The sequence below is a fragment of the Macrotis lagotis genome, chromosome 5 (assembly GCF_037893015.1).
Source record: "Macrotis lagotis isolate mMagLag1 chromosome 5, bilby.v1.9.chrom.fasta, whole genome shotgun sequence".
Taxonomy (NCBI): Eukaryota; Metazoa; Chordata; class Mammalia; order Peramelemorphia; family Peramelidae; genus Macrotis; species Macrotis lagotis.
This window is the reverse complement of record NC_133662.1, coordinates 85,121,180-85,145,272: the sequence shown is the minus strand read 5'-3', so window position 1 is coordinate 85,145,272 and position 24,093 is coordinate 85,121,180. Positions and strand designations below refer to the sequence as shown.

The 24,093-nt window shown below is 37.8% G+C and overlaps 1 pseudogene; it reads right to left on the bottom strand.

Annotated features, from left to right (window-relative positions):
* Positions 1-22,417: 22,417 nt before the first annotated feature.
* The window catches only part of LOC141489326 (G-rich sequence factor 1 pseudogene), a 45,311-nt pseudogene continuing 43,635 nt past the window's right edge, over positions 22,418-24,093 (bottom strand).

Sequence of the window (24,093 nt, the reverse complement as noted above, 5' to 3'; positions counted from 1 at the left end):
TAGGACCTTAACTTCTAACAAATATACTCCATGAACTATAAATTACACACATCTCAATTTTCTTATTTATAAAAAGTGGATTGAAATAAGAAATTTCTAAACACTTTTCCAATTCTATAATTATACTGGTTCTTTAGCCTCTTCCAATTTCAGCTGGGTGGTTGGTTCTTGCCTTCATCATTGAAGAAGACCAAAAATGGCATCACTACATTTGAGACAAATTGCAGTATTTGGAATGTCCTATCAGAGGCTGGGCTCAAATAGTTCATGTGAACACCTCGAGTGCTTACTCTAAACTTATATATGTCATGTTTGCTTTGAAATGCTTCAATTCTGCCTTTCTCATAGAGTGTGGCACCCACACTAATGAGGGCATGCCATACTGGGCAGTCCTATGCCAGTTTCTCACATACTGTATAATCAATTCTAAAGTTCATAAGAGAGACTATCGGGGTGTCTCTATATCGTTTCTTCTGACCCCCTTGGGAGTGCTTGCCTTCTGTGAGTTCTCCATAAAATAGTACTTTTGGCAAGTGTAGTTCTGGCATTCCAACAACATGTCCAGTCCACCGTAGTTGTACTCTCTGTAGCAATGTTGAATGTTTGGCAGTTTAGCCTAAGAAAGGACCTCATTGTCTGGTATCTTCTCCTGCCAGGTGATCTTCAGAATCTTCCTAAAATAATTTAAATGAAAGTGGTTTAGTTTCCTGCCATGACACAATATAAGTGTGAAGGGCAATATAAGCCCCTCTTCCCAGGCATACAACAATGAGGTCAACACAATGGTTCTGTAGACCTTCATTTTAGTGGTTAACCTTTTCTCTCCCACACTTTCTTTCAGAGTATCCAAAATATTGAATGAGTTCTAGAAATTTGAGTGTGAACCTTACTGACAATGTATACTTCCCTGGAAAGGACACTGCCAAAAATATGAACTTGCCCCCAGTACTTAAATCTTCTCCACTTATTGTTACCAATGGTTCCACATATTGATGGTGTGGTGCTGGCTATTGTGTTTTCTTTGTGTTAATTGTTAAACCAAAATTAGCACAAGCAGCAAAGAATCAATGCATATTTGGTGCATCTCAACTACAGAGGCTGCATTAGGTGCACAAACATCTGCAAACAGAAGATCATGCACCAACACTCCCTCCACTTTAGTCTTGGTTTATAACCTTGTCAAGTTGAAGAATTTACAATCAGCCATGTTAATACTCAATGAAGGTATTTGATAACATGACTGAAAATATCATCTGTCTAAAAAGCATGGGAACAAGGACACAGTCTTGTTTCACTCCACTGGTAACTGAGAAATCTCAAAAGCATTGTCCACTATCCAGAAACTGGTCATTCATGGTGTCACAAAATTGTTGCACAATATTAATGAACTTCTCTGGGCAATGAAATTTTGACATAATTTTCCATAAAGCCTTATGACTGACAGTATCAAAAGCCTTAGTCAGATCTACAAATATTGTGCATAGATGTCTTTTCTGTTCCTGGCAGTTTTTTTGGAGTTGTTGGGCAGCAAATGCCATAGTGACTGGAAGTGACCATCTCCCAAGTGATGGATCAGCCTATTGAGAAGGCCTCTGGCAAGAATCTTTCTAGCAACAACTTAAAGAAAAATATCCCTATGATTGCCAGAAGACAATCGCTTACCTTTGCCTTTATAGATCTGGATGATGGAGGCATCCTCGATTTCTTGGGTAATAACATTTTCAAGAAATATAGCTTAGAAAATTTCAGTAAATGTTTGGATGAACAATGGACCCCCTACCTGGTAAATCTCAAGTGGAGTAGAATCAGAACCAGGTACTTTGCCACTTTAAATGAACTTAATGGCATTCAAAAATCTCTTCTTCAACTGGAACATTAGCTGGAGATTGACTGACTTCAATGTGAGATAAACTGTCAGTGGCTTCTGCATTGATTGGTGATGATCTGTTAAGAAAACTATGGAAGCATTCAGGCCAGTTTGCTAGGATCATGTCATTTTTCCCTTTGGTATGTTTTTGTATCTCCTTCACCAAGCTAGTGAATTGGTCTTCATGATTTTCTTCCATTGCTTTCATTTCTCTCCCCAATTTCTCCTCTTCCTTCTTTATTTGATATTAAAATTTTTTGAGCTCTTTCATAGCCTGAAACAAATTCCTATTTTTCTTGGATACAGAAGTTTTGACTTTGTCATCTTATGAATGTATATTGTGATCCTTCATTGAACCAAAGAAATTGTCTATGGTCAGATGTTTTTTCTGTTGCTTGCTCATTTCCCCAGTCTCTAACTTGATTTTAATGTACTTCTCAAGCTTTTGCATGTTTTGGGGGCACCTCCAAGGGACCTTAATTCCTTCAGAGTCTTATGAGAGGTTCTGACTACTCTCCTAAACTATGTTCCAGTCAGTGGATGATCACAGGCACTCCCCTCTACCCTAGAGTTGTGAAGGGGTCCCTACTCTCCTCTAGCAGATTGCGGCATCAGATCATGTCCTGTATCTTAATATGAACAAAGTAACAGAGTACTGTACCAGCGATAGCAGAGAGACCTCTATAGTCTCCCCTGACTCCCTTAACTTCCAAGGGCTGAACACTGTAGCTGCTGGGTGACTCCCCAGGTCTGCTTCTGGTTCCCCTGGGTGGAACTACCCTGAGACCTATATTGCACTGGGCTCCATGATCACTCTGGTGCCACAGAGTTTTCCCACTGACCTTCCCAATTATCCTTGGAGATCCCTATGCTGAGAGGTTTGGAAACCACCTCCATTGCCACAGACGCAGTCACCACCCCCAGGGACCCAGGCAACCCATGGGATGTTCCTGGAAAGCTAGAGCTGATTTGCTGTGGCATGGTGTGACCCAAGCTTTGCTAAAGCCCTATCTGACCCTGGTGGAACAGACCTTTCCCACGCATATTCCAAGTTGCCTTAGACTAGAAAAATGTTTCACTCAGTGTTTCTGTGGTTCTGCCACTCTAGAATTTGGTTAGTGTCATAAATTTAAGGCATTTGAAGTGTTCTGAGAGAGAGCTTCTGGGAATTCCTGCCTTCATGCTACCATCTAGGCTCCACACCCTGTACATTACTTTTTTTGGATTTAAATGCTATCTTCTTAAAAAATGGATGAACTATCCTGATGGTAAGCTCTCTAGAATTCTTGTTTTTAATTTAACAACTTCTGTATTCTCCAACATTTTCATCAAACCAGTCTTGGTGTTTGTGAGTGTTCTCTGAAAGCTTCCCACTCTTTTTCTGCCCCACTGTTACCAGTTGTGTGTTGGCTCAGTTTTCCCTCCAAGTTAGCAACAATCTGTCCCCACACTGATAGACACTCTAATCTCTTAATATTAATTCTTCCAGTAGCTATTTTGCCTTGGGACCACTGCTTCAGTTGAATTGAATATTTAGCTTGGAGAGGATGAGTCTATGATCAGTCCAGCACTCTGCACCACACATTGCCTTTGTCATTCTCACAAACTGTGTGTCTCTTCTCCTTACAATTACATTTTCTATTAGATGCAAATGTTTTCTACAAGTGTGCATCCTGGAATATTAAATTGTATTTAGGTAAATGGAAGACAGTCATTGTGATGAGAAGGTCATGAGATGCACAAGTCTTCAGTAATGGGGGACCATTGCTGCTGCTGTTTCAAACTCCATTCTTCCCAAGGATTCCCTCCAATGTCTGGTAATCTGAGCCTACGCTAGTATTAAAGTAACCCAATATTATAAACTTATCCTCTTTTGAGACATTGATGATAAGGATCTCCAGGTCTTCATAAGATTTTTTTTACTTCATCAGGGTTTGTCAAGGTGGGTGCTAAGGCATGGATTATGGTGGCATGTCATTTTCCTGGAAGAGGCAAATTCATTGTCATGAGTCTGTCTTTTACACCGTTTGGTAGGTATTCAAGTTTGATGGCTAGGTTAATTTTGAATGCAAAACATACCCCAGTTTCATGGTGCTCGCCTTCACTGCAGCCACTCCAGTAAAAGGTGTATCCAGTTCTGACTCCAATTAACTCGATGTCATTTGCCAGCCTTGCTTCCCTCAGGGCTGCTATTTGGATGTGATACCTGTGAGTTTTCTTGAAACAAGAGCTGTTCATCTTTCAAATCTTTTGTACCTTGTGTTGTCTAAGAGTGTGCTCATGTTCCATGTACCAATGGTAAATGGAATCTTCTTTGAAGAAGTTTTTTTTTTTAATTTGTGTGTGTGTGTGTGTGTGTGTGTGTGTGTGTGTGTGTGTGTGTGTCTTGACTACACTGTGGGATTCTTACCTGCTGTCACAATCAAGTCAGGATTAGTTAAGGAAAAAATTTTTTAGGAACCTTTTCTAGTCCCTGCCTCATATCAGGAGGCAAGTAATGTATCCTTAAAAGGGCTGCTCACTTGCTTGGGGGTTGCCAAATCTCACTGCTGCTGTCATCTTCCCATTCCACCAGTAGAAAACTTCACATGCTTCGAAAAGACATCCCTCTCAACTCTCTAATGAGCTTGAGACTCCCCCAGTTACACTCAACCTGATTTATTCCCCAGTTACACTCAACCTGATTTGTTCCACCTGAGAAAATGGTTTACAAAGCTGTGGCCACTGTGCGTGCTACAACTTCTTGGAACTACAGGTGAGAAATCAAAGGTGGAAAGCAGTCCTCATACCAGACTTCCTTGAACATACCCTACACTCCAGCTAAAACTCCAATATGTGTAGACATATGCAAAAAAGTAATTTAATTTTTCTTCAATTATTGGTTACTATTTTTATGTATAGATCATTGAATTGAATCTTTGTGATCCTCTGGTAGATCAAGAAGGAAAAATATTTAAGTTGAGATTACTATAGACATATTTATAATTTATTTTCACAATTCTTTAACTTAAATGTAACCAAAAGATGCAGGTTCACCAAGAGAACTTTTTTGTTGTACTGAGAACTCATCTTTGAATTCACCAAATAAAGAACTTCATAAGCTTGCTCAGTAGCAATCAAACACAGTACTGGGAAAAATCTTAAAATGAATGTTCATGCTACCTCACAGATCCTTTCCACTGTGATGGGTATTTTTGTTGATCTGAATTGTACATTAAATATAAATAAATGCTAGAAATTATTTTCTTAATGTAATGCAAACTTGGCTTTGATGTAGGTGAGGATGAGAGATGGAACTCTCTCCTCCTAGTAGAAGACTTGAATTTACAATGTCCCTAGTCCTTCGTTATTTTAAGATAAACCAGAGTTTTGTTTCTACTCTGAATATTTGATTCAATTTTGCACTGCTCTGAGTTCAGTTCCTAGTTGTGGCACTAAATTACTAGGTAATCTGGACAGATCATTTTACAACTTTTGACCTTAGTTTCTTTTCCTATAAATTGAGATTGGTGATGATCTTGAAGAGACTTTTTTCAGTCCTAGAACAATGTGACCTTCAATATTCAATGTTAGATTCCACTTCTTTGATATTTTAATCTTTGCAGTACAATTATCTTCAAAATTGTAGACTGAATGAATTATCCAAAGAATATGCTGTATCCATTCATACTCAAAGGTATGAATTTAGACAGAGAAGTGTAAACTTAGAGCAAACATTAAAATGCTCTCAAATTCTCATCTTTCCTCCCCAAGCTCCCATCCTCAATTAAAATGATGCATCATTTGGTATTTTCATTTCTTTTTGTTTGTTTGTTTTTTGCAAGGCTGATTTCCATGAAAGTTAAGTCTAGTAACTTAATTTAAAAACAATTCTGTCTTCGACCTCTAGTTTCATTTCTCTTTTGTGTTGTTTTTCTACATGTTGACTTCATGCCAGACTTTACTTGGAACTGTCTGGCCTTTGTTAATTTTTGTTATTCACCAAATATTATTTAAGCTGAAGTCTTTGCACTTAATGCTAACAGAAGGCAGCATGAGCTATCTAAATGGAGCATTAGGGAGAAGGGCTGATGGATTACAAATTTCCACATTTCTACCAACAGAAATGAATCTGAATCCATCAATTGGATTCCCTTATGCCCAATTTGGGGAGTTCAGTTTGTGTGTATCTGTCAAAATATTACATTAAATGCCTAGACGAACAAGTTAAATTAATTTAATTTTGCAGCTTGCTTTGATTGGGTTAGGCAAGTCCTGGGCAGAAAGAAAGCTCAGAGGAAAACTACATTTACACTAATATTTGTGGAGGGAGGGACAAATCATGTAAGGGCTGCCTTCGGCCAACTGATCCTAGAAAATTCTGAAAATGGAACAAGGGTGAAAAGGGAAGTGATGTGTCCAGGCTTTCCTTATAATTTCCTCACCCATCATTCACTTAACACTTATCTAATATCTCTCCAAAAGGAAGAAAGCCTAGAAGTGAATAAAATTAAACATGAATAAAGGGCCAGTACACATACAATGCAGAACAGATTAGTTAGGGCAACCCAAAATGGAAAGGAAAAGGGAACAATAATCCTGCTGTGTAGATATATAACACCTTTAATTTAAACACTGTGAAAAACCTATACTTTTGTAGGACAGTTCTCTAGAGGGTTTTAAAGTATTTTGTGGGTAAAATAAAGAGACTTCAGAAAAAAGATTTCAGGGATAAATTCTAATTTGGGCTTTTTAAGAGACATTTGACTCAATTCAAAATGAGATAATTGAGTGTCTCACATAAAGTTCAAAAAAGAAATAAAATCAGAAAGAAAGATGAAAATTTAGGAAAGATATTAAATTGTAAAAATGGGAGTCAAATAACCTTGAAAGGTTTCTTGAGTAGCACTTGTATTCTGGGATGTTCAGTGTGGGCTCAGACCCAACTGACTTTGCAATTGTCACACTATTGTGTTCGACACCTTTTCATTCTTGAATGTCATATGGACTGCATAAGGGAATGTGCAAGTGGCCTTACCAATATCAGGAACAAAAAAGTTAAGTGCCATTTATCTCTTAGAATATATCTATTATTTTTGTTCAAGAGATAACTTTAAAAATGTCTAGAGAAGAAAGACAAAGTAGATCTGTGATGAACATTACTAATATGACCATTATATGAGTAACTTTTCTGTTATATAAAACTATTAATATAGATGCTTCATTACATTGGACATAATTCAACAAGTAGTGTCATCTATGTTGCTGCTGCTGTCACTTTACCAAGCCCTGGTGATACAGAGAAAATCATCTGATTCCTGCCCTTAAGGAGTTTACTTCAACATTATTTTAATTTAATGTTTCTATTCAAGTACCCACATAGCCAGGATGAATAGGTAGTATGAAGTAGTAGAAACAATGTTGCTCTACTATTACTACCTTGCATCTCAGGGACTCTCTTCAATTTTACTAGACTGTAAAGTTACTCATGAATTGATGTTAATCTTGTCGTTTCATTGCCTACTATAACATCTTTAACACAGCAGACCCTATATATAAGTGTTTTGTTTTGTTTTCGTTGAATTGAATTGAAGCAGTATGACTCCTTCTAGCAAGATATTTAATAAACTTGCAATCCAAAAATCAGAAATTAGCATTTTGATTGTGATTTTTCTGTTCCCAATGATAATTTGTTGACTTAAATCCCTTCCTATAAGTTCTTTGAATATGTTAACTGAGCCTGGCTCTTTGCTTTGAACTGAATAACCTTGGAAATTTCCAGTTTATGAATTGCAATTACAAATTTTAAATACACTATCTATAAAGTACTGGTCCAAAGGACAAATGATAATATTAGATAACTTTAATTCAAACAAATAAGATTTTAGTAGTAAGATATGCATGAAGCTATTTAATAAATTTGCTAATTGTTCTTCCCTGCTGAGAAGAAAGATAAATGCACTCTCTTAGGGGAAGTATATTATTCACAGAGAAAGAAATGATCATAAATCACTGGCAAACTTAGATAGATAATTAGTCATTACTCTTCCAAGTTCTCATCAATAATTTATATATGTGTGGATTATCTATTCTTTCAGAAATCTAGCTTTTCCCTCACTACCAGGCCACTCTAATTCTCCTCTTCTAATTAATAAATTCTCTAGACAAGATCTGTCACTTTTCCTACTTCCCCACTACTGCCTCAACAAACTCCTATTTGTTTGACTTCTCTCCCAAAAATGCATGGTAATTTCTTCTTTCACGCTATATATTGTCTTTCTTTTCTGAGCCCAATACTGAACTCAGTCAGAGGTTGATGACATAAAGAGTAAGTAATGATTGACTTACACGGTTTCCCAAATCAGTCTCTTTAGGACCTCACAGCAATCTGGCCATGGAAGAAGAAATCAAGGCCAAAAACAATATTTAGTGCTTTATGACTGATATGACACTCAAACATTCAAAATGCTTCTCTGCACTATGCTTCTCTTTTCAATGTTTCTGACAACGTGTTAGAGAGTATAAATTGCATTTATTATTTTTGATTGTTTAAAAGCTTAGATTGTTGTAAGGCTGCTAACTGAATGCCATTCACCCATACAAATAAGGGGTGGACTTTCTGGGTAACAATCCCTGACACATAAGAATACCCACTCTTGAACTATATATTCTGTGAGAGGAATTAAGGCAAATGTGATCATTTCTTTTGAGATGAGAATTCTATAAGGAATTAATTAAGCCTCTTTGGCCAGAGTGAAAAATGTCAGGAGGCACGCACACATAGCCAGTTGGGTGATAATAGAGGGAACATAATGGGAAAAGAGTGATTTTTTCAATGATTTTCTTTTGCAATGTGTCTTCACTTTTAATTTTGAGATGTGTAACCCTTTTTATGGTAAATGACAAGATTACAGCTTCCTTTTTTATAGACAAGTGTCACATAGTGTATAGTGTGCTACCCTTGTTCTCAAGAAGAAATGAATTTAAATGAATTTAAACTCCCGATCAGGTCCTTTCTATCTTTGTGACCCTGGGAAAATCATTAACCTTGCAGAGTTATTGTAGGCTCAAATAAATTCAAGAATATAAAATTCATTGGCTCCCTATTGCCTACAGGACAGACCATAAACTCCATTGCTTGACTTTCTATATTTGTTAAAAACCTGATCTCAAACTGTCTGTCTATCCCTATTATTAGACACCATTCCACTTCTTGGACTCTAGGACAGACAAACTGATTTATATTTCTGCTTAATAAATGTAGAATCAATGATTTACTGATAAAGTGCTAGTAAAACAAAGCAGAAAAGTGAGTTATTAACATAAGCACTAAATTGATATTTAAATTTTAAGTATTAAATTACTATTTAATACTTAATAACATAAGTATTAAAAATATTTTTTGAACAGGAATTTTTTAATTTTTTTGCATACCATAGACTGTTTTGCCAATCTGGTGAAACCCATAGAATTTTTTGGAACAATATTTCTAGTTTCAAAATAATATTCATGCTATATATAGCACTACTAACAATAGTAAGAATAACAACAATAGAATTCAGGTTAATAATTCCATTAGAGGACAAACCATTTTCTTTCCCCAATTGAATATCATTATCTTCTGTAAAATGTGAGAACTAGTATAAATGCTCTTATTTTCTTCTAAGAAAAAGGAACTTTCTTGAAAAAGATCCAGAAGAGTGTATGAGAATGGAAGGAGAGATTCAGAATTGTATATAAAATATCATCCATAATTTTTTAAATTCTTTTTTTATTAAAGATATTATTTGAGTTTTACAATTTTCCCCCCAATCTTACTTACCTCCCCCACACCCACCCCCCATGGAAAGCAATCTGTCAGGCTTTACTTTGTTTCCATGTTGTACATTGATCCAAACTGAGTGTGATGAGAGAGAAATCATATCCTTAAGGAAGAGACAAGAAGTCTAAGAAGTAACAAGCACAGATAATAAGATTAAGATATCTGATTTTTTTCAAAATTAAAGGGAATAGTCCTTGAACTTTTTTTATTTTTTAATCTTTTCAATTTAATTTAATTTTTTAATTCTCATTTTGTACAATTTTTTTTTACATTAATAAAATATTCTTGTTTAAGAGTAAACAAAATACCCCTCCCTCCATAAATATAAACTTGCTTGGGCGATAAAGTAAAGAGGAGAGAAAAAAATTAAAATTAACAAAAAATAATAGAAATAATTGTAGGTATGGCCAGGTGGTGCAATGGACAAAGAACCGGCCCTGGAGCCACGAGCATCTGAGCCCACATACAGCCCGTAGACCCAACAATCACCCAGCCGTGTGAAATGCAAGCCACCCAATCCCCACTGCCCTGCAAAAACCTAAAAGAAGAAAAAAAAAGACCCAAAATAAAATAAAATAGTAAAAACAGTAGGGGTGGCTGGGTGGCAGACAGAGCATTGGCCCTTGAGCCAGGAGCACCCGGGTCCAAATCCAGCCTCAGAAACCCAAAGATCACCCTACTATGTGGCCCCAGGCAGGCCACCCAGCCCCTTTGCCCTGCACCCTCCCCCAAATAATAATAATAATAAATGTGCTTCAGTCTTTGTTCCAACACTAACAACTCTGTCATGGGTGGATCGCATTCTTTATGGTAAGTCCATCACAAAAGTTACTTCCATATTTTTCCAACGTTGCCATTGCGGATCGCAACTCCCTGCTTTCTTATTTCTCCACTACCATATACTATATTTTCTCTCTCCCTTCACTCTGACTCTGCTGTAGGGTTGCTGAGTGGCACAGCAGACAAATCCCTGGTCCTGGGGTCAAGAAGCCCAGAGCCCCCATACCACCCCTTAGGCCCAGAATCCACCTGGCCCTATGGTCCTGGACAGGCCTTCCAATCCCAGCCCCTTGCAAGAAATAAAAAAGAAAATGTGTTATATTTGACCACTCTCCCACCATGGTCCATCCTCTCCTCCTTTATTCACATCCCCACCCCTTCCCCCCTGCTCCCCCCTCCTTATTCCAGATGCCTATACCCCATTGAGTATATATGCTGTTTCCTCTCCTAGCCATCTCTGATGAGAACAAAGGTTCCCTCATTCCCCCTTCCCTCCCCCCTTCCATATCATTGCAATAGCTCATTGTAATAAAAAAAATCTTATTATATGAAATATCTTGGCCTATTCCCCCTCTCCTTTTTCTTTCTCCCATTACATTTCCCTTTTTTTTCTATTGACTCAATTTTTACACTATATTTTATCTTTGAATTCAGCTTTCTCCTGTGCTTCAACTATAAAAGCTCCCTCTACCTGCTCTATTAACTGAGAAGGTTCATATGAGTATTATCAGTGTCATTTTTCTAGGCATGAATGCATGTAGTTCATCATCTTTAAGTCCCTCATAGTTTCCCCCTCTCCTCCGATCTCCATGCTTCACCTGAGTCCTGTATCTGAAGATCAAACCTTCTGTTCAGCTATGGCCATTCCATCAGGAACATTTGAAATTTCCCTGGTTCATTGAAAGTCCATCTTTTTCCCTGGAAGAGGACATTCAGCCTTGCTGAGTAGTTCATTCTTGGCTGCATTCTAAGCTCTTTTGCCTTCTGGTATATTATATTCCAAGCCCTACGAGCTTCCAATGTAGTTGCTGCTAAGTCCTGTGTGATCCTGAGTGCAGATCCATGATATTTGAACTGTGTCCTTCTGGCTGCTTGTAATATTTTCTCTTTGACTTGGGAGTTCTGGAACTTGGCTATAATATTCCTAGGGGTTGGTTTTTGGGGTTCTCTTTCTTGGGGGGGGGAATCGGTGGATTCTCTACATTGCTATTTTGCCCTCTGCTTCTAGAATATCAGGGCAATTTTCCTGCAGTAATTCTTTGAAAATGATGTCAAGGCTCTTTTGCTGATTATCACTTTCAGGTATTCCAATAATTTTTAAATTATCTTTCCTAAGTCTGTTTTCCATAACAGTTGTTTTTTTTCAATGAGATATTTCACATTTTCTTCTAATTTTTCATTTTTTGGTTTTGAAGTATTGATTCCTGATTTCTGTTAAATTCATCAGTCTCCCTGAATTCTATTCTTTGTCTGAAGGATTTGTTCTCCTCAGAGAGTTTTATTATCTCTTTTTCCATCTGGTCAATTTTGCTTTTTAAAGCATTCTTCTCCTCAATAACTTTTTGAACTGTTTTATCCATTTGACCCAAGTTGGTTTTTAGCATGCTATTTACTTCAGCATTTTTTTGGATTTCCTTGACTTAGCTGCTGGCTTCATTTTCATGTTTTTCCTGCATCTCTCTCCTTTCTTTTCCCAGTTTTTCTTCCAACTCCCTCATTTGATTTTCAAAGGCTTTTTTGAGCTCTATCATAGCCTGAACCCAATTTCTACTTTTCTTGGAGTCTTTAGATGCTTCCTCATTTTCAGACTGAGTATTTTTATCCTTCTTGGGATCATATGCAAAATATTTCTCAATGGCCTTCCTCTTGTTTGACTGCTTGCTCATTTTCCCAGTCTGGGCCTGTTTTGGGGTGCTTCCTGAGATTTTGGGATACTCCCACAAGGGTCTCAGTGTATGATGCTCTGTCCTCCTTCCTAGTCTGTGAATGATCATAAGTGCCCCCCTCTGCCACAGGGCTGAGGTGGGCGGGGCCCTGCTGTTCTATGGCGGGGCCTAGACTGCTATCAGGATTTGAATGTGGTCAGAGCCCCAGAGTTCTGTTCCAGAGGCAGAGGACAGAGCTCTGCAGTATCTCTTCACTCCCCTCCCTCAGCTCAATGGGCTCATGCCCTGAAGGCTCCTGCTTACTGGCTCCACCTGCTTCTGTTTCTGGATATGGGCTGCCAAAAGACCAAGCTGCTAGCTGTTTGCCCTGAGGGTTGGGCTCCACGTGCTCGCTCTGGCAGAGGTTCCTGGCTGTTCCCCAACTTTGTGCCCTGTGCTCCCCGAGGTGCAGCTCAGGAGTCTCCCCCCGCTGCTGTGAGGTGAGGCTCCCAGCTCCCTGGGGCTGCCTCCAGGAGGTTGCAGTTCTTTCGCTCTGGCGGGCCACCCCTCCGACCCGTGGAGCAGAGCCTTTCTGCTCTTTTCCAGGTCACCTTGAGTAAGAGAACTGCCTCACTGGGTCCCTTTATAGTTTCTGTCTCTCGAAAGTTTCGTTAGAGTCCTTAGTTTCAAGTTTTATCAGAAAGCACCTAAGACTTGATCCCTTCTTGTTGCCATCTTGGCCCGCCCCCCCCCCCCCATCTTCCTTGAACTTTGTTCAAATTCCATGGTTCTTTATCTGGATACAGATGGCACTCTCCTTTGCAGACAGCCCAAAATTGTTCCCGATTGTTTTACTGATGGAATGAGCGAGTCCTTCAGGTTTGAACATCACCCCCATGTTGCTGTTCATCCATAATTTTTTAATAAAATGGATGAAACTGATGATTGATCCGTACCTGTCTGGAACTACTCATTGAGTTGGTCTGCTTTTGTAGCTTTTTAAATGGACTGAGAAATAGTGCAGATAGGAGGTGTTGTTGAAACAGGCAGTCCACTATGTTACAATTGTTATTGGCTCAGTAGTTGGAAAAGGAGGAGGGGTCATTCATAGCCTCTTAGGATTCTATCTCTTCTTGGTGGAATGAGTTTTAAATGTAATCTAGTCTATTTTAGAGTTCATGTAGTATATATCCTTCATTTTATAGTTGAAAAAATTCCATAACTATGGTCGTTTAAAATGGCATATCTAATTTATTTCCATGAGAACTGGACCTAGATTGAGGCAAAATATTAATTTTAGTGAAACAGAACTAGCTTTACTTAGAGTACAAATTATGAATATGGGAAATATACTAAAGTAACATTTAGGGTAATAAAAATGGAAGAGAAGTAACCATCATTCTTCATAAAAAGTTGGACAAGGAGGTGGCTAGGTGGCGCAGTGAATAGAGCACCAGCCCTGGAGTCAGGAGTACGTGAGTTCAAATCTGGCCTCAGACACTTAATAATTGCCTAGCCGTGTGGCCTTGGGCAAGCCACTTAACCACATTGCCTTGCAAAAACTAAAAAAAAAAAAAAAAAAGTTGGACAAGGCTCAATTTGACAATCTAATCTGGCATGTGGCCATCAGTTTTCAAAAACTTCATTTACATATTTATGAATATGTATAACTGCAATTGTATAGACATGTGTATGTGATATACATGTGTATATGAACAGGTATACAATGTGTCATGTACGTATTTAATGAACAACGAATTAAAATCATTTATCAATATGGAATGTGTGTCTATTTGAGCATAAAAGATGATACACATTACCCAAAATATAATATGACATATAAACATATATGTGAATATATTTATGAATACACACATATGCCACATATTCTAAAATTATTAGCATGCACTAGGACATTTGAAATAAACTGCATATTTGTTTGCATCTGTATATAATATGCATGTCTCTCTATCTATAAATATTTTCATAAACGAATGTGAACATAAAGAATAGTATTCCATAAATTTAAAAGAATTCAAAGCTGAAATTTACCATCTTCAACACTCAAAGCTAAGACCTTTGAGAAAGAAGACATAACTAATCAGTTCCCTCATCTAACCTACAAGAATCCCAATAATATCACAGTACCTAAATGATTCAAGGACTTCTGTGACCTCTTTTCCCTATGTAAATAATTCCCTTTAACATCTGTAAAGCCAGGCAACCAACCATATTAATAAATATCATCGTCTTTGCATTATGAAAGATAAAATGGTGGCTGATTTCTAAGGTTTAAATACTCACACTGAAAATACAACAACTGAATCTCAAAAACTCCAAAAGCCTGCTCTAGCACAGACTCAGTTGGGAAGAAAGCTCTGTAGCAAAAGACAAGAAGTCATAGGATTATAGCGTCAAAGGTCAAGATGCAAAAGTAACCATAGTATCTGTCTATTCCAACCTCCTCATCTTACAAATGAGAAAAATGAAATCAAAGAATAACTTTTCCAAGGTGACAAAACTAGTAAACTTCCAAAAGATTTGAACATGTTTATCAAGACTACAGATTTCATGTTCTTTCTTCTGTGTCAGACTATTTCTAAGCATTTTTCTTCATTTTGCCCTGTGGTATCAAGGAGAATTGGTCAAATTCATCTTCCAAAGGAAAACTCTTTAGATGATATCTCAAATAATATATTTCTCTAAAATGTCATTTTCACACATGCACACACACACACACACACACACACACATATATGTGTGTGTGTATATATATACATATATATACATATATATATATATATATATATATATATATATATATATATATATATTTAAACTTTCTTATTCTCAGCTGTAAGGTAAATTTTTGTGCACAGAGCAGAAAAGTGGTGAGATTTTAGGGGCATTGAAACAATCATCTCCCTAAAAACATTTCCTGAACAAACCCATGGCTTTTCTCAAAACCTACTACCACTATCAAAACCACTTTTTTGATACAATGTTCATAAAATCCTCGTGAACATATAACTATAATGTGAGAATGATAGCACATTAATCAATGTTATTTTTGGTCAGTCATTTCACTTGTATTTGACTCTTTGTGACCCTGTTTGGGCTTTTTTTGGTAAGGATACTAGAGCAGTTTTCCATTCCCTTAACTCATTTTACAAGCCTGAAAATAAACATAATTTTTTTCATTTTGTTGTTTTTTTCTATTTATTTATTTATTTATTTTCATCCACATGCACATGTTTATTTTTTTAAAAATTTCCCTTCCCAACCTGCACCCCTCAGAGAGGAACAGTCTGGGTTAGTATTGACATGCATATTTTTGATAAACATATTTCCCGATTAGTTATGTTGGTATGAGGAATTATAATTAAGGGAAAGAGATACATGAGAGACAATTTTTGTAAAGTTTTCATCAGATTCTGAAGGGTTGTTTTGTTTGTGTGTGTGTGTGTGTGTGTGTTTTGCTTTGTTTTATTTTTCTTCCTATGCATGGGGATGATATAGTCCATAGACTGTCTGATACAGTTTTACTAGCTCTTTGAAATGTTGAAAGGAGCTGCTTCCATCAAGGTTGTTCATCTGATAACAATTTCTGTTGATGTGTACATTGTTCTCTTAGTTCTACTGCTTTCACTCAGCATCAGATCCTGTAAGTCATTCCATGCTTCTCTAGAGTCCAACCATTTATGGTTTCTTATAGAACAATAGTATTTTATAGTATTTATGTAGCAAAACTTATTTAGCCATTCTCCAATTGATGTGCATCTCCTAAATTCACAATTCTTAGCCACTAGAAAAAGAGCTGCTGTGAATATTTTGAAACATGCAGCACTTCTTATTTTTTTTATAATTTCTTCTAGATATAGGCCTAGAATAGAAATTGTTGGATCAAAGGGTATGAACAATTTTATTGCTTTTTGGGCATAGTTTCATATTGCTCTCCAGAGAGATTGGAGTCATTCCCACAACCTCAACAACATTGATCTATTTGCCTTTTTCTCATCTTGGTCAATCTGATAGGTGTGAGGTGATACTTCAAAGTTGTTTTAATTTACATGTCTGTAATCAATAATGATTTGGAGCATCTTTTCATATGACTATATATATATATATATATATATATATATATATATATATATATAATTTCTTCATTTGAAAACAATCTGTTCATATCTGTTGACCATTTTTCAATAGAGGGATCACTTGTGACCTTAGAAATTTGAAGCAATTCTTTATATATTTTAGAAATGAGACCTTTATCAAGACTACTAGTTGTGATGATTGAATCCCAGCATTCTGCCTTCCTTCTAATTTGGTCAGTAGTGAATTTATTAGTGCAAAAGTTTTTTTTTAATTTAATTTAGTCAAAATCATTCATTTTGCTGTTTATAATGTGCTCTAATTCTTCTTTGCTCATAAATTTATACTGTTTCCATAGATCTGATAGATAGACTATTTCTTGGTCTTTTAATTTATCTATGATATCACTTTATTTTCCTAAATCCTGCACCCATTTTGACCTTATTTTGCAATAAGTTGTGAAGTATGGATCTAGGCCTAGCATTTGCCATACTATTTTACAGTTTTCCCACAAATTTTTGTCAAATAGTGAGTTCTTATCCGAGAAGCTGATGTCTTTAGATTCATCAAATGGTAGATTACTAAAGTCATTTACTGCAGTTTTCTTTGAACCTATGCTAATCCACTGATCCATTACTCTATTTCATAACCAGTACTCTATTTCTTAACCAGCACTGTGATTTTATAGTATAGTTTTACATCTGGTAGGGCTAGTTTACCCTGCTTTACATTTTTTCCCATCAGTTCCATTGGTATACTTGACATTTTGTTACTATTTTTTCAGACTCAGTGAAGTAGTTATTTGGTAGATTTGATTTGTATGGCACAGAATAAGTAATTTAATTTGGGTAGAATTGTCATTTTTATTATATTAGCTCTATCTAACCACGAGCATTTGGAGTATTTCCAGTTACATAGGCTTGAATTTATTTGGATGAGGAGAGCTTTATAATTATGTTCATAAAGTTTCTGGGTTTGTCTTAGGAGGTAGATTTCCAAGTATTTAATGTTGTCTACAGTTATTTTAAATGGAATTTCTCTTTCCATATCTTGCTCTTGGACTTTGATGTTTATTTATAGAAATGTTGATATTTATATGGGTTTATTTTATACCCTGTTAGTTTTCTCAATTTGTTAATTGTTTCAAGGAATATTTTAGATGAATTTCTCATGTTCTCTAGGTATACCACCTTATCTGCAAAGAGTGAAAATTTTGCTTCCTCATTGCCAATTCTGGTTCCAACAACTTCTTTTTCCTTCTCTTATTGCTACAGTTAGCATTTTATTTTATTTTTTTTTTTAGTATTTGCAAGGCAATGGGGTTAAATGGCTTGCCTAAGACCACACAGCTAAGTAATTATTAAGTATCTGAGGCTGGATTTGAACTCAGGTACTCCTGACTGCCAGGCCAGTGCTCTATCTATGAGTCCACCTAGCCGCCCCCTACAGCTAGCATTTCTAATACTGTATTGTATAGTAATGGTGATAATGGGCATCATTGTTTCACCCCTGATTTTATTGGAAATACTCCAAGTTTATTCCCAATACAGATAATATTGTAGATAGTTTTAGATAGATACCATTTATTATTTTATGGAAAATTCCATTTATTCCTAAACTTTCTACTTTTTTAAATAGGAAAGAATGATGTATTTTATCAAAGCTTTTTTCAACATTTTTTTTTGTTTTTTTCAAGGCAAATGGAGTTAAGTTGCTTGCCCAAGGCCACACAGCTAGGTAATTACAAATCTGAGTCCAGATTTGAACTCACATACTCCTGACTCCAAGGTTGGTGCTCTATGCACTGTGCCACCGAGCTGCCCCTTTTTCAACATCTATTGAGAGAAACAGGTGATTTTTGGTTTTGCTATTGTTATATTTAATTATGTTGAATGTTTTCCTAATGTTGAACCATCTCTGCCTACCTAGTATTAATCCTACCTTATCAGAATGTATTATCATGGTAATAACTTGCTGTAGTCTCATTGCTAAAATTTAATTTAATTGTTTAATTTAAGGTTTTTGCATCATTTTTCATTAGGGAGATTAGTTTATAATTTTCTTTGTCTGTTTTGTTTCTTCCTGATTTATACATCAATACCATGTTGGTGTCATGAAGGGAGTTTGGCCGAACTCCTTCCTGTCCTATTTTTCACATAGTTTATATAGAATAGAAATTAATTGTTCCTTAAATGTTTGCTAGAATTCACCTGTAAATCTGAGTGCACCTGGAGACTTATTCTTAGGGAGTTTATTGATGGTTTCTTCAATTTCTTTTTTTCAGAAATGGAGTCCAGAATCTGTGTTAAGTGGTCTTAGCCAAGTTTGTATCTTTTGGCCTCCATACAATAACCATGCAAGGGGTAGATGGGTGTATCATAGGGCTGCCTAGCACCAAATGCTAGCAGGGGGATGGCTTCTGGGAATTCGACCTTTTCAGAGCATACAGATGGATTTTACTGAGCTGCCTCCTGCTGGCCACCACAAATACTTGTTGGTAATTGTAGACCATAGTAGACCTCCTGGGTAGAGACCTTACCTCTTTCAAGGGCAACTGCCCCCATGGTCAGCAAAATTCTGCTTTAACAAGTATGGTATGGTGGACAGGATTGATTCAGATCAAGTGACACACTTTACTTCCAAGGTTCTCCAGTCCCTGGCTCAAGCCTTGGAAATTTCCTGGGAACTTCATACTTCCTGGCATCCATCCTCCTCTGGCAAGGTGGAATGAATGAGGAAATTAAAAAATAGTAAACAAAGTTGTCTCTTGAAACACAATTACCTTGTAACAAATGCCTACTCCTTCCATTGTTAAGGATCAGGACAAAAGCTAGAAGGGTCATCAGGTTATCCCCTTATGAGATATTGTATGGCCGTCCATTTCTTGCCCCAATTTAACAATGGGATCCTAGTTTAGGTAATAAGGCTAAATTTGTCAGGGAATATATAAAGGTACTGACCCAACATTTGAAAGACATTCAACTAAAAGGACTTATTGCACAGACCCCTCTTTTAGGGTTTTCAGTCCACGAATTTGAACCAGGGTATTGGGTGTTGATCTGGATGTGGAAGGTGGAGAAATTGACTCTGAATTGGGAAGGACCATTCCAGGTTCTCCTGATCTCAAACACTGCTGTGGGGACCCAGGAGCAAGGTTGGACCCACCATACCAGAGTAAAGAGATTTGTAAATCCACCAAAAGAATGGACTGTGGACTATGAACCCAAGAATAAATTGAAACTGCATTTTAAGCCAGTATAGGACTAATGGACTCTCCAACACCTTGCCTAGGAGGTGGAGGATTCTTGGTATTCTCCCCTTTATTATGATTTTGTTATCACTCCTTTGCTTCCTAGCTGGTATAATTACATATAATATAAGGGATTTCCACGTGGGAGCCATTCCTTGGTGTAATTACAGTGTCACTCCCTGGGGCTGGCCCCCGTCACTTTCTAGGCTCTGGTCAAGACTACAATCCTGCAGAAATGTGCCTTAGATATCATGTTTTGAGAGTGTCCTTCTTAAATTTGAGCCTACTGTTATATCAGGCCTCAGTTTTAGACACCTTCCTTGAAGAGGAAGACACTTTTCAGAACTTAATTCAAACCATTGCTAATACTTTCAATGTAACTAACTGTTGGATTTGTGGGGGGCCTCAAGGATTGAGCACATGGCCATGGGTGTTAGTTCCACTTGAACCTGCTTGGTTATTGAGTAAAAAGTCCTTAGTACACAGTGGAACTGGATTTTGGAATGAGAAGGAAGAACACCAATGGCCATTGGCAGAATTTGTGACAGGGAGATATTGTCTTAACCAAACTGGGAAGGGACTTGACTTAGGACAAAATAGTTGCAAGTGGATTTTCTCTACTAAGGCTGACAATATACAATTAGTGCCAAAATCTGGAAAGTATTAGGGCCATTGGGATAACATCCATGTACAGTGTAATGATGGCACCTGGGTTAGATATCATACTGGAAAAATGGATGAGAATCATTGCCAATATATATTCAGTGGAGTGGGAAAGTAAAAAGGTGACCAATTCCATAGCAGAATATAAAAAGTATAAGCAGAACAATGCTCCCCTGATTACTCAGCTCCAAATTTGGAGATGGGTAAATGACAATGGATGAAAAGGGTTCTTTATTACTTTATAGAATGCCCTAAGTAGAGGTGGAGAACCTTGCATTGAGAGATGTAGCTAGGAGGAAGGGCCACAATTGTGGAAATGCCAGCACAAAAATGATGGGCAGATGAAGTGTGACAGAGGCTCTCTAGGGTATCAGGATATGCAGCATTACCCTGTAACAGAATATAATCAGACCAGGATTTTTCAGAAAAAGAATCCAGCTCTAAAAGGGCATTATTGGGTATGTAGGCAAACAGCCTATACACATCTCCCATTAAACTGGACAGATATCTGCTATATAGGATTAATTAGACCTAAGTTCTTTTTCCTCCTAGATCAAATAAGAAGTTCTTCAGGTGTTCAATTATATGATGACATAGGAAACCAGAAACAGAGTATAGATACTTCTCTAATGATAACTGGAGATGCTAATGGTTGGGGGAATGCCTGGCCCCACAAAAGATAATTAAGGAGTATGGCCCTGTTATGTGGGTACAAGATGGGAGTTGGGGATACAGGACACCAATCTATATGTTAAATAGAATCATTAGACTTCATGCTGTAGTTGAAATTATAACTAATCAAACAGCAAAGGCACTGGATTTATTGACAGATGAGAACACCCAAGCTAGGGAAGCTGCACTACAACACAGACTAGTGTTAGATTATCTGTTGTCTGAGGAAGGGGTGTTTGTGGAAAATTGAATTTGTCCATTTGTTGTATGAAAATTGATGACAATGGAAAATTGGTGAAAAGACATCACCACAGAAATTAGAAAAATAGCCATATCCCTGTCCAGACTTGAAACCCTCCTTTTAATACTTCATGGTGGGCTTGGTTCAGATGGAGCTGGTAGCATCAATTAGTGTGGTATGGACTTCTAGTATTAGGAGTCTTGATAATCCTCCCTTCCTGTATACCATGCATGATACAGTTGGTTACTAGTTCAGTTCATAAAAATCGTCCCTCAAATACTTTTGCCTGAAGACCAAGCCCGAATGCTGATGTTAAGGAGAGAAGGTTGAACTTCTGTAAGCCAAGATAGCAGAGATCAAGAAACTGAACAGCATTGTGAGGAGTTATTACAAAAATTCAATCAGAACAAGGGATAGAATGGGTGAAAAGTCAGCAGAGGATATAATAAATAAGAGGATGGATTGTGAGGGGCAAAAGTGCTGACGTTTCAGAAACAAAGTGCTAAATTAGACCTCATAGGCCTCAGTTTCTATTTCTCAAGAATCAGGTGAGTGTGAGAACCTGGATCTCCGACTACAAAAATCATGTCACCCTGACCATACAAGATGTAAACAAAGACAGACTCATCTGAGAAAGCATAGGTACACCCCCCTTCTCTTCGGGACCATCAGGTTTGACCAATTATTGTAAGGGTCAGAAGCAAAGAGGAAGGGGAATGGACTGTGGTTTTTGTGTTTTTTCAGCCCTGCTTCAGCTTTTATAATTCGGCTCTCTCTCTCTCTCTCTCTCTCTCTCTCTCTCTCTCTCTCTCTCTCTCTCTCTCTCTCTCTCAGTGTTAGGAACTGCCCAGCTTCTTGTAAGAACCAAAATAAATTTTAACACACACAACTAGGTTATTATTAACTATCTGAAGACAAATTTGATCTCCAGTACTCCTGACTCCAGGACCAGTGATCTATCCACTATGCTACCTAGCCACCCTATGAATCTTCACTTTTCTAGACAGTCAGTTATGGAATTTTTCGTCAAAGATATTAAACCTCCAGCCCCACCCCCCCCAAAAAAGTTTTCCTAGACAAAGCTGCTGATAAAACTCTGGATTCCATGTCCAAGATAGATGTGAAAATGAAATGCTTCTTGCTTCATCCTTGTCATATGGATTTGTTGATGTTCCTGGCAACTCTATTTTCCTTTTGGACAAGAATTCAGAAACAACTCAATATTCCTGTGATGCACACGGGACTGATTCTTGCCCATCCCAACACAGCGTCCTCATGGTTCTCAAAGTTCAGGTCGTCTTCTCCCGTAGCCTTCCCACTAGAGCTGTACTCCATTGTGATTTGAACATTTTTCAGCAGAGTGAAAATAATTTATAATATCTTGAGCATTAGCTTGGAAAGGCAGGCCTCTCATGTGAACAAAATGCATGATGTCAGGGTTCCAAAATCAGCAGCCTTGGGGAGTCTTCTCAAGGGCCTCCTTTGATAATTTCATTTCCTTCTTATTCTCAAACACTGTGATGGATCAGAGCTCCTCAGTGGCCTCATGCTCTTCGAAGTGCAACTCTGCTTCAGGCTCATATTTGGCAGGAGAAGATGCTGCTTTCTTTCCTTTGTGAGACCCGACATGAGTCTGGATTCCATTCTTTCTTCTCCAGAAGATTTCTATGTACCGGTTCCCAATTTCTTCCTTGCGTTTCAGAAGTGCTTGTTTGGCTATTTGTGGTTCTTCAAACTGCACATAGGCTTCCCCTCTTTTCCTTCTCCCTGGGTGGTCCATGACAAATGTTATGTCAATTATATTCAGACCTGCAAAGAAGTCTACAATGTCCTTCTCTTTGCAGCTTGTAAGGGAGTCCTCTCAGAGGCACCACTCTGTCCTTCACCACTGGGTTTGACTTGGCCTGAAGGCTCTTCATTAAGGTGTCCACATCTTCATTACTTATTTCATCAACTTCTCCATAATGCTGACCCATGTATAGGTGGTGTTTTTCTAAGGCCTTCTTTACATCCTGCTCCAACTCCAGTTCAACTAATGCACTTCCTCTGCATTTCCCATCTCTGTTTAAAAAGAAATGGATCCCATGTTCATCATTTTGGATTCTATAATCAGAGAAAAATTTAAGCACATCTTCTACAGTGCAGGACCATGATAATCCTTGGGCTCGAATGAGATAGACATTAGACATCATCCTCCTCCTCCTCTCCTAACTTGCATTGAGCCAACTCATACTCCAAGAGTAGTGGGAGGTCTTCCTTATAGGTATTAGAATCCTGGTTGTAGCCCACAGGAAAGAGACAGGTGACCCTGTAGAGCAGCAGGCAAGCAGCATCTGTGTGCCCTCTGCAGCTGCTGCAGTTGCAGCCACATCCCTGGAGCAGAGCCCCGAAGACTCAGAGTGTCCTAGTCATGGGCGCCAAGGCCGGCACGGGCTCTAGGGGTGGCTACAGTGGCAGCGGGAACTGTGAGAGAGTGGAATCCAGGGCTGGGCTGAGGGCGCCGGGCACATGCAGTCAGAGGCCTGTGGGAAGCTGGCATGAGCAACTTAGCAAACCATCCTCCATTTCCTTTTTCAACTTACTTTATAGGCCAGAAAATCAAAGCAAATAGATTTTAGTGATTTTATTAAATGACACAGGATCATGCAAATAATGTGTGTCTGAGACTGAATTTGAACTCAGGTCTTCTGGACTATAGGTCTGGCACTCTACCTACTGTACCACCTAGGTACCCACAATGAATGAAGACAACAAATAGAAGAGTTAGATGCAGATTAATAATGGAGGTGTGGATAGAGATAGCCAAGAATAGTGTAAAACATAATTCTAGAGAATTGTTTTCTTGCAAGGACCCAAAAG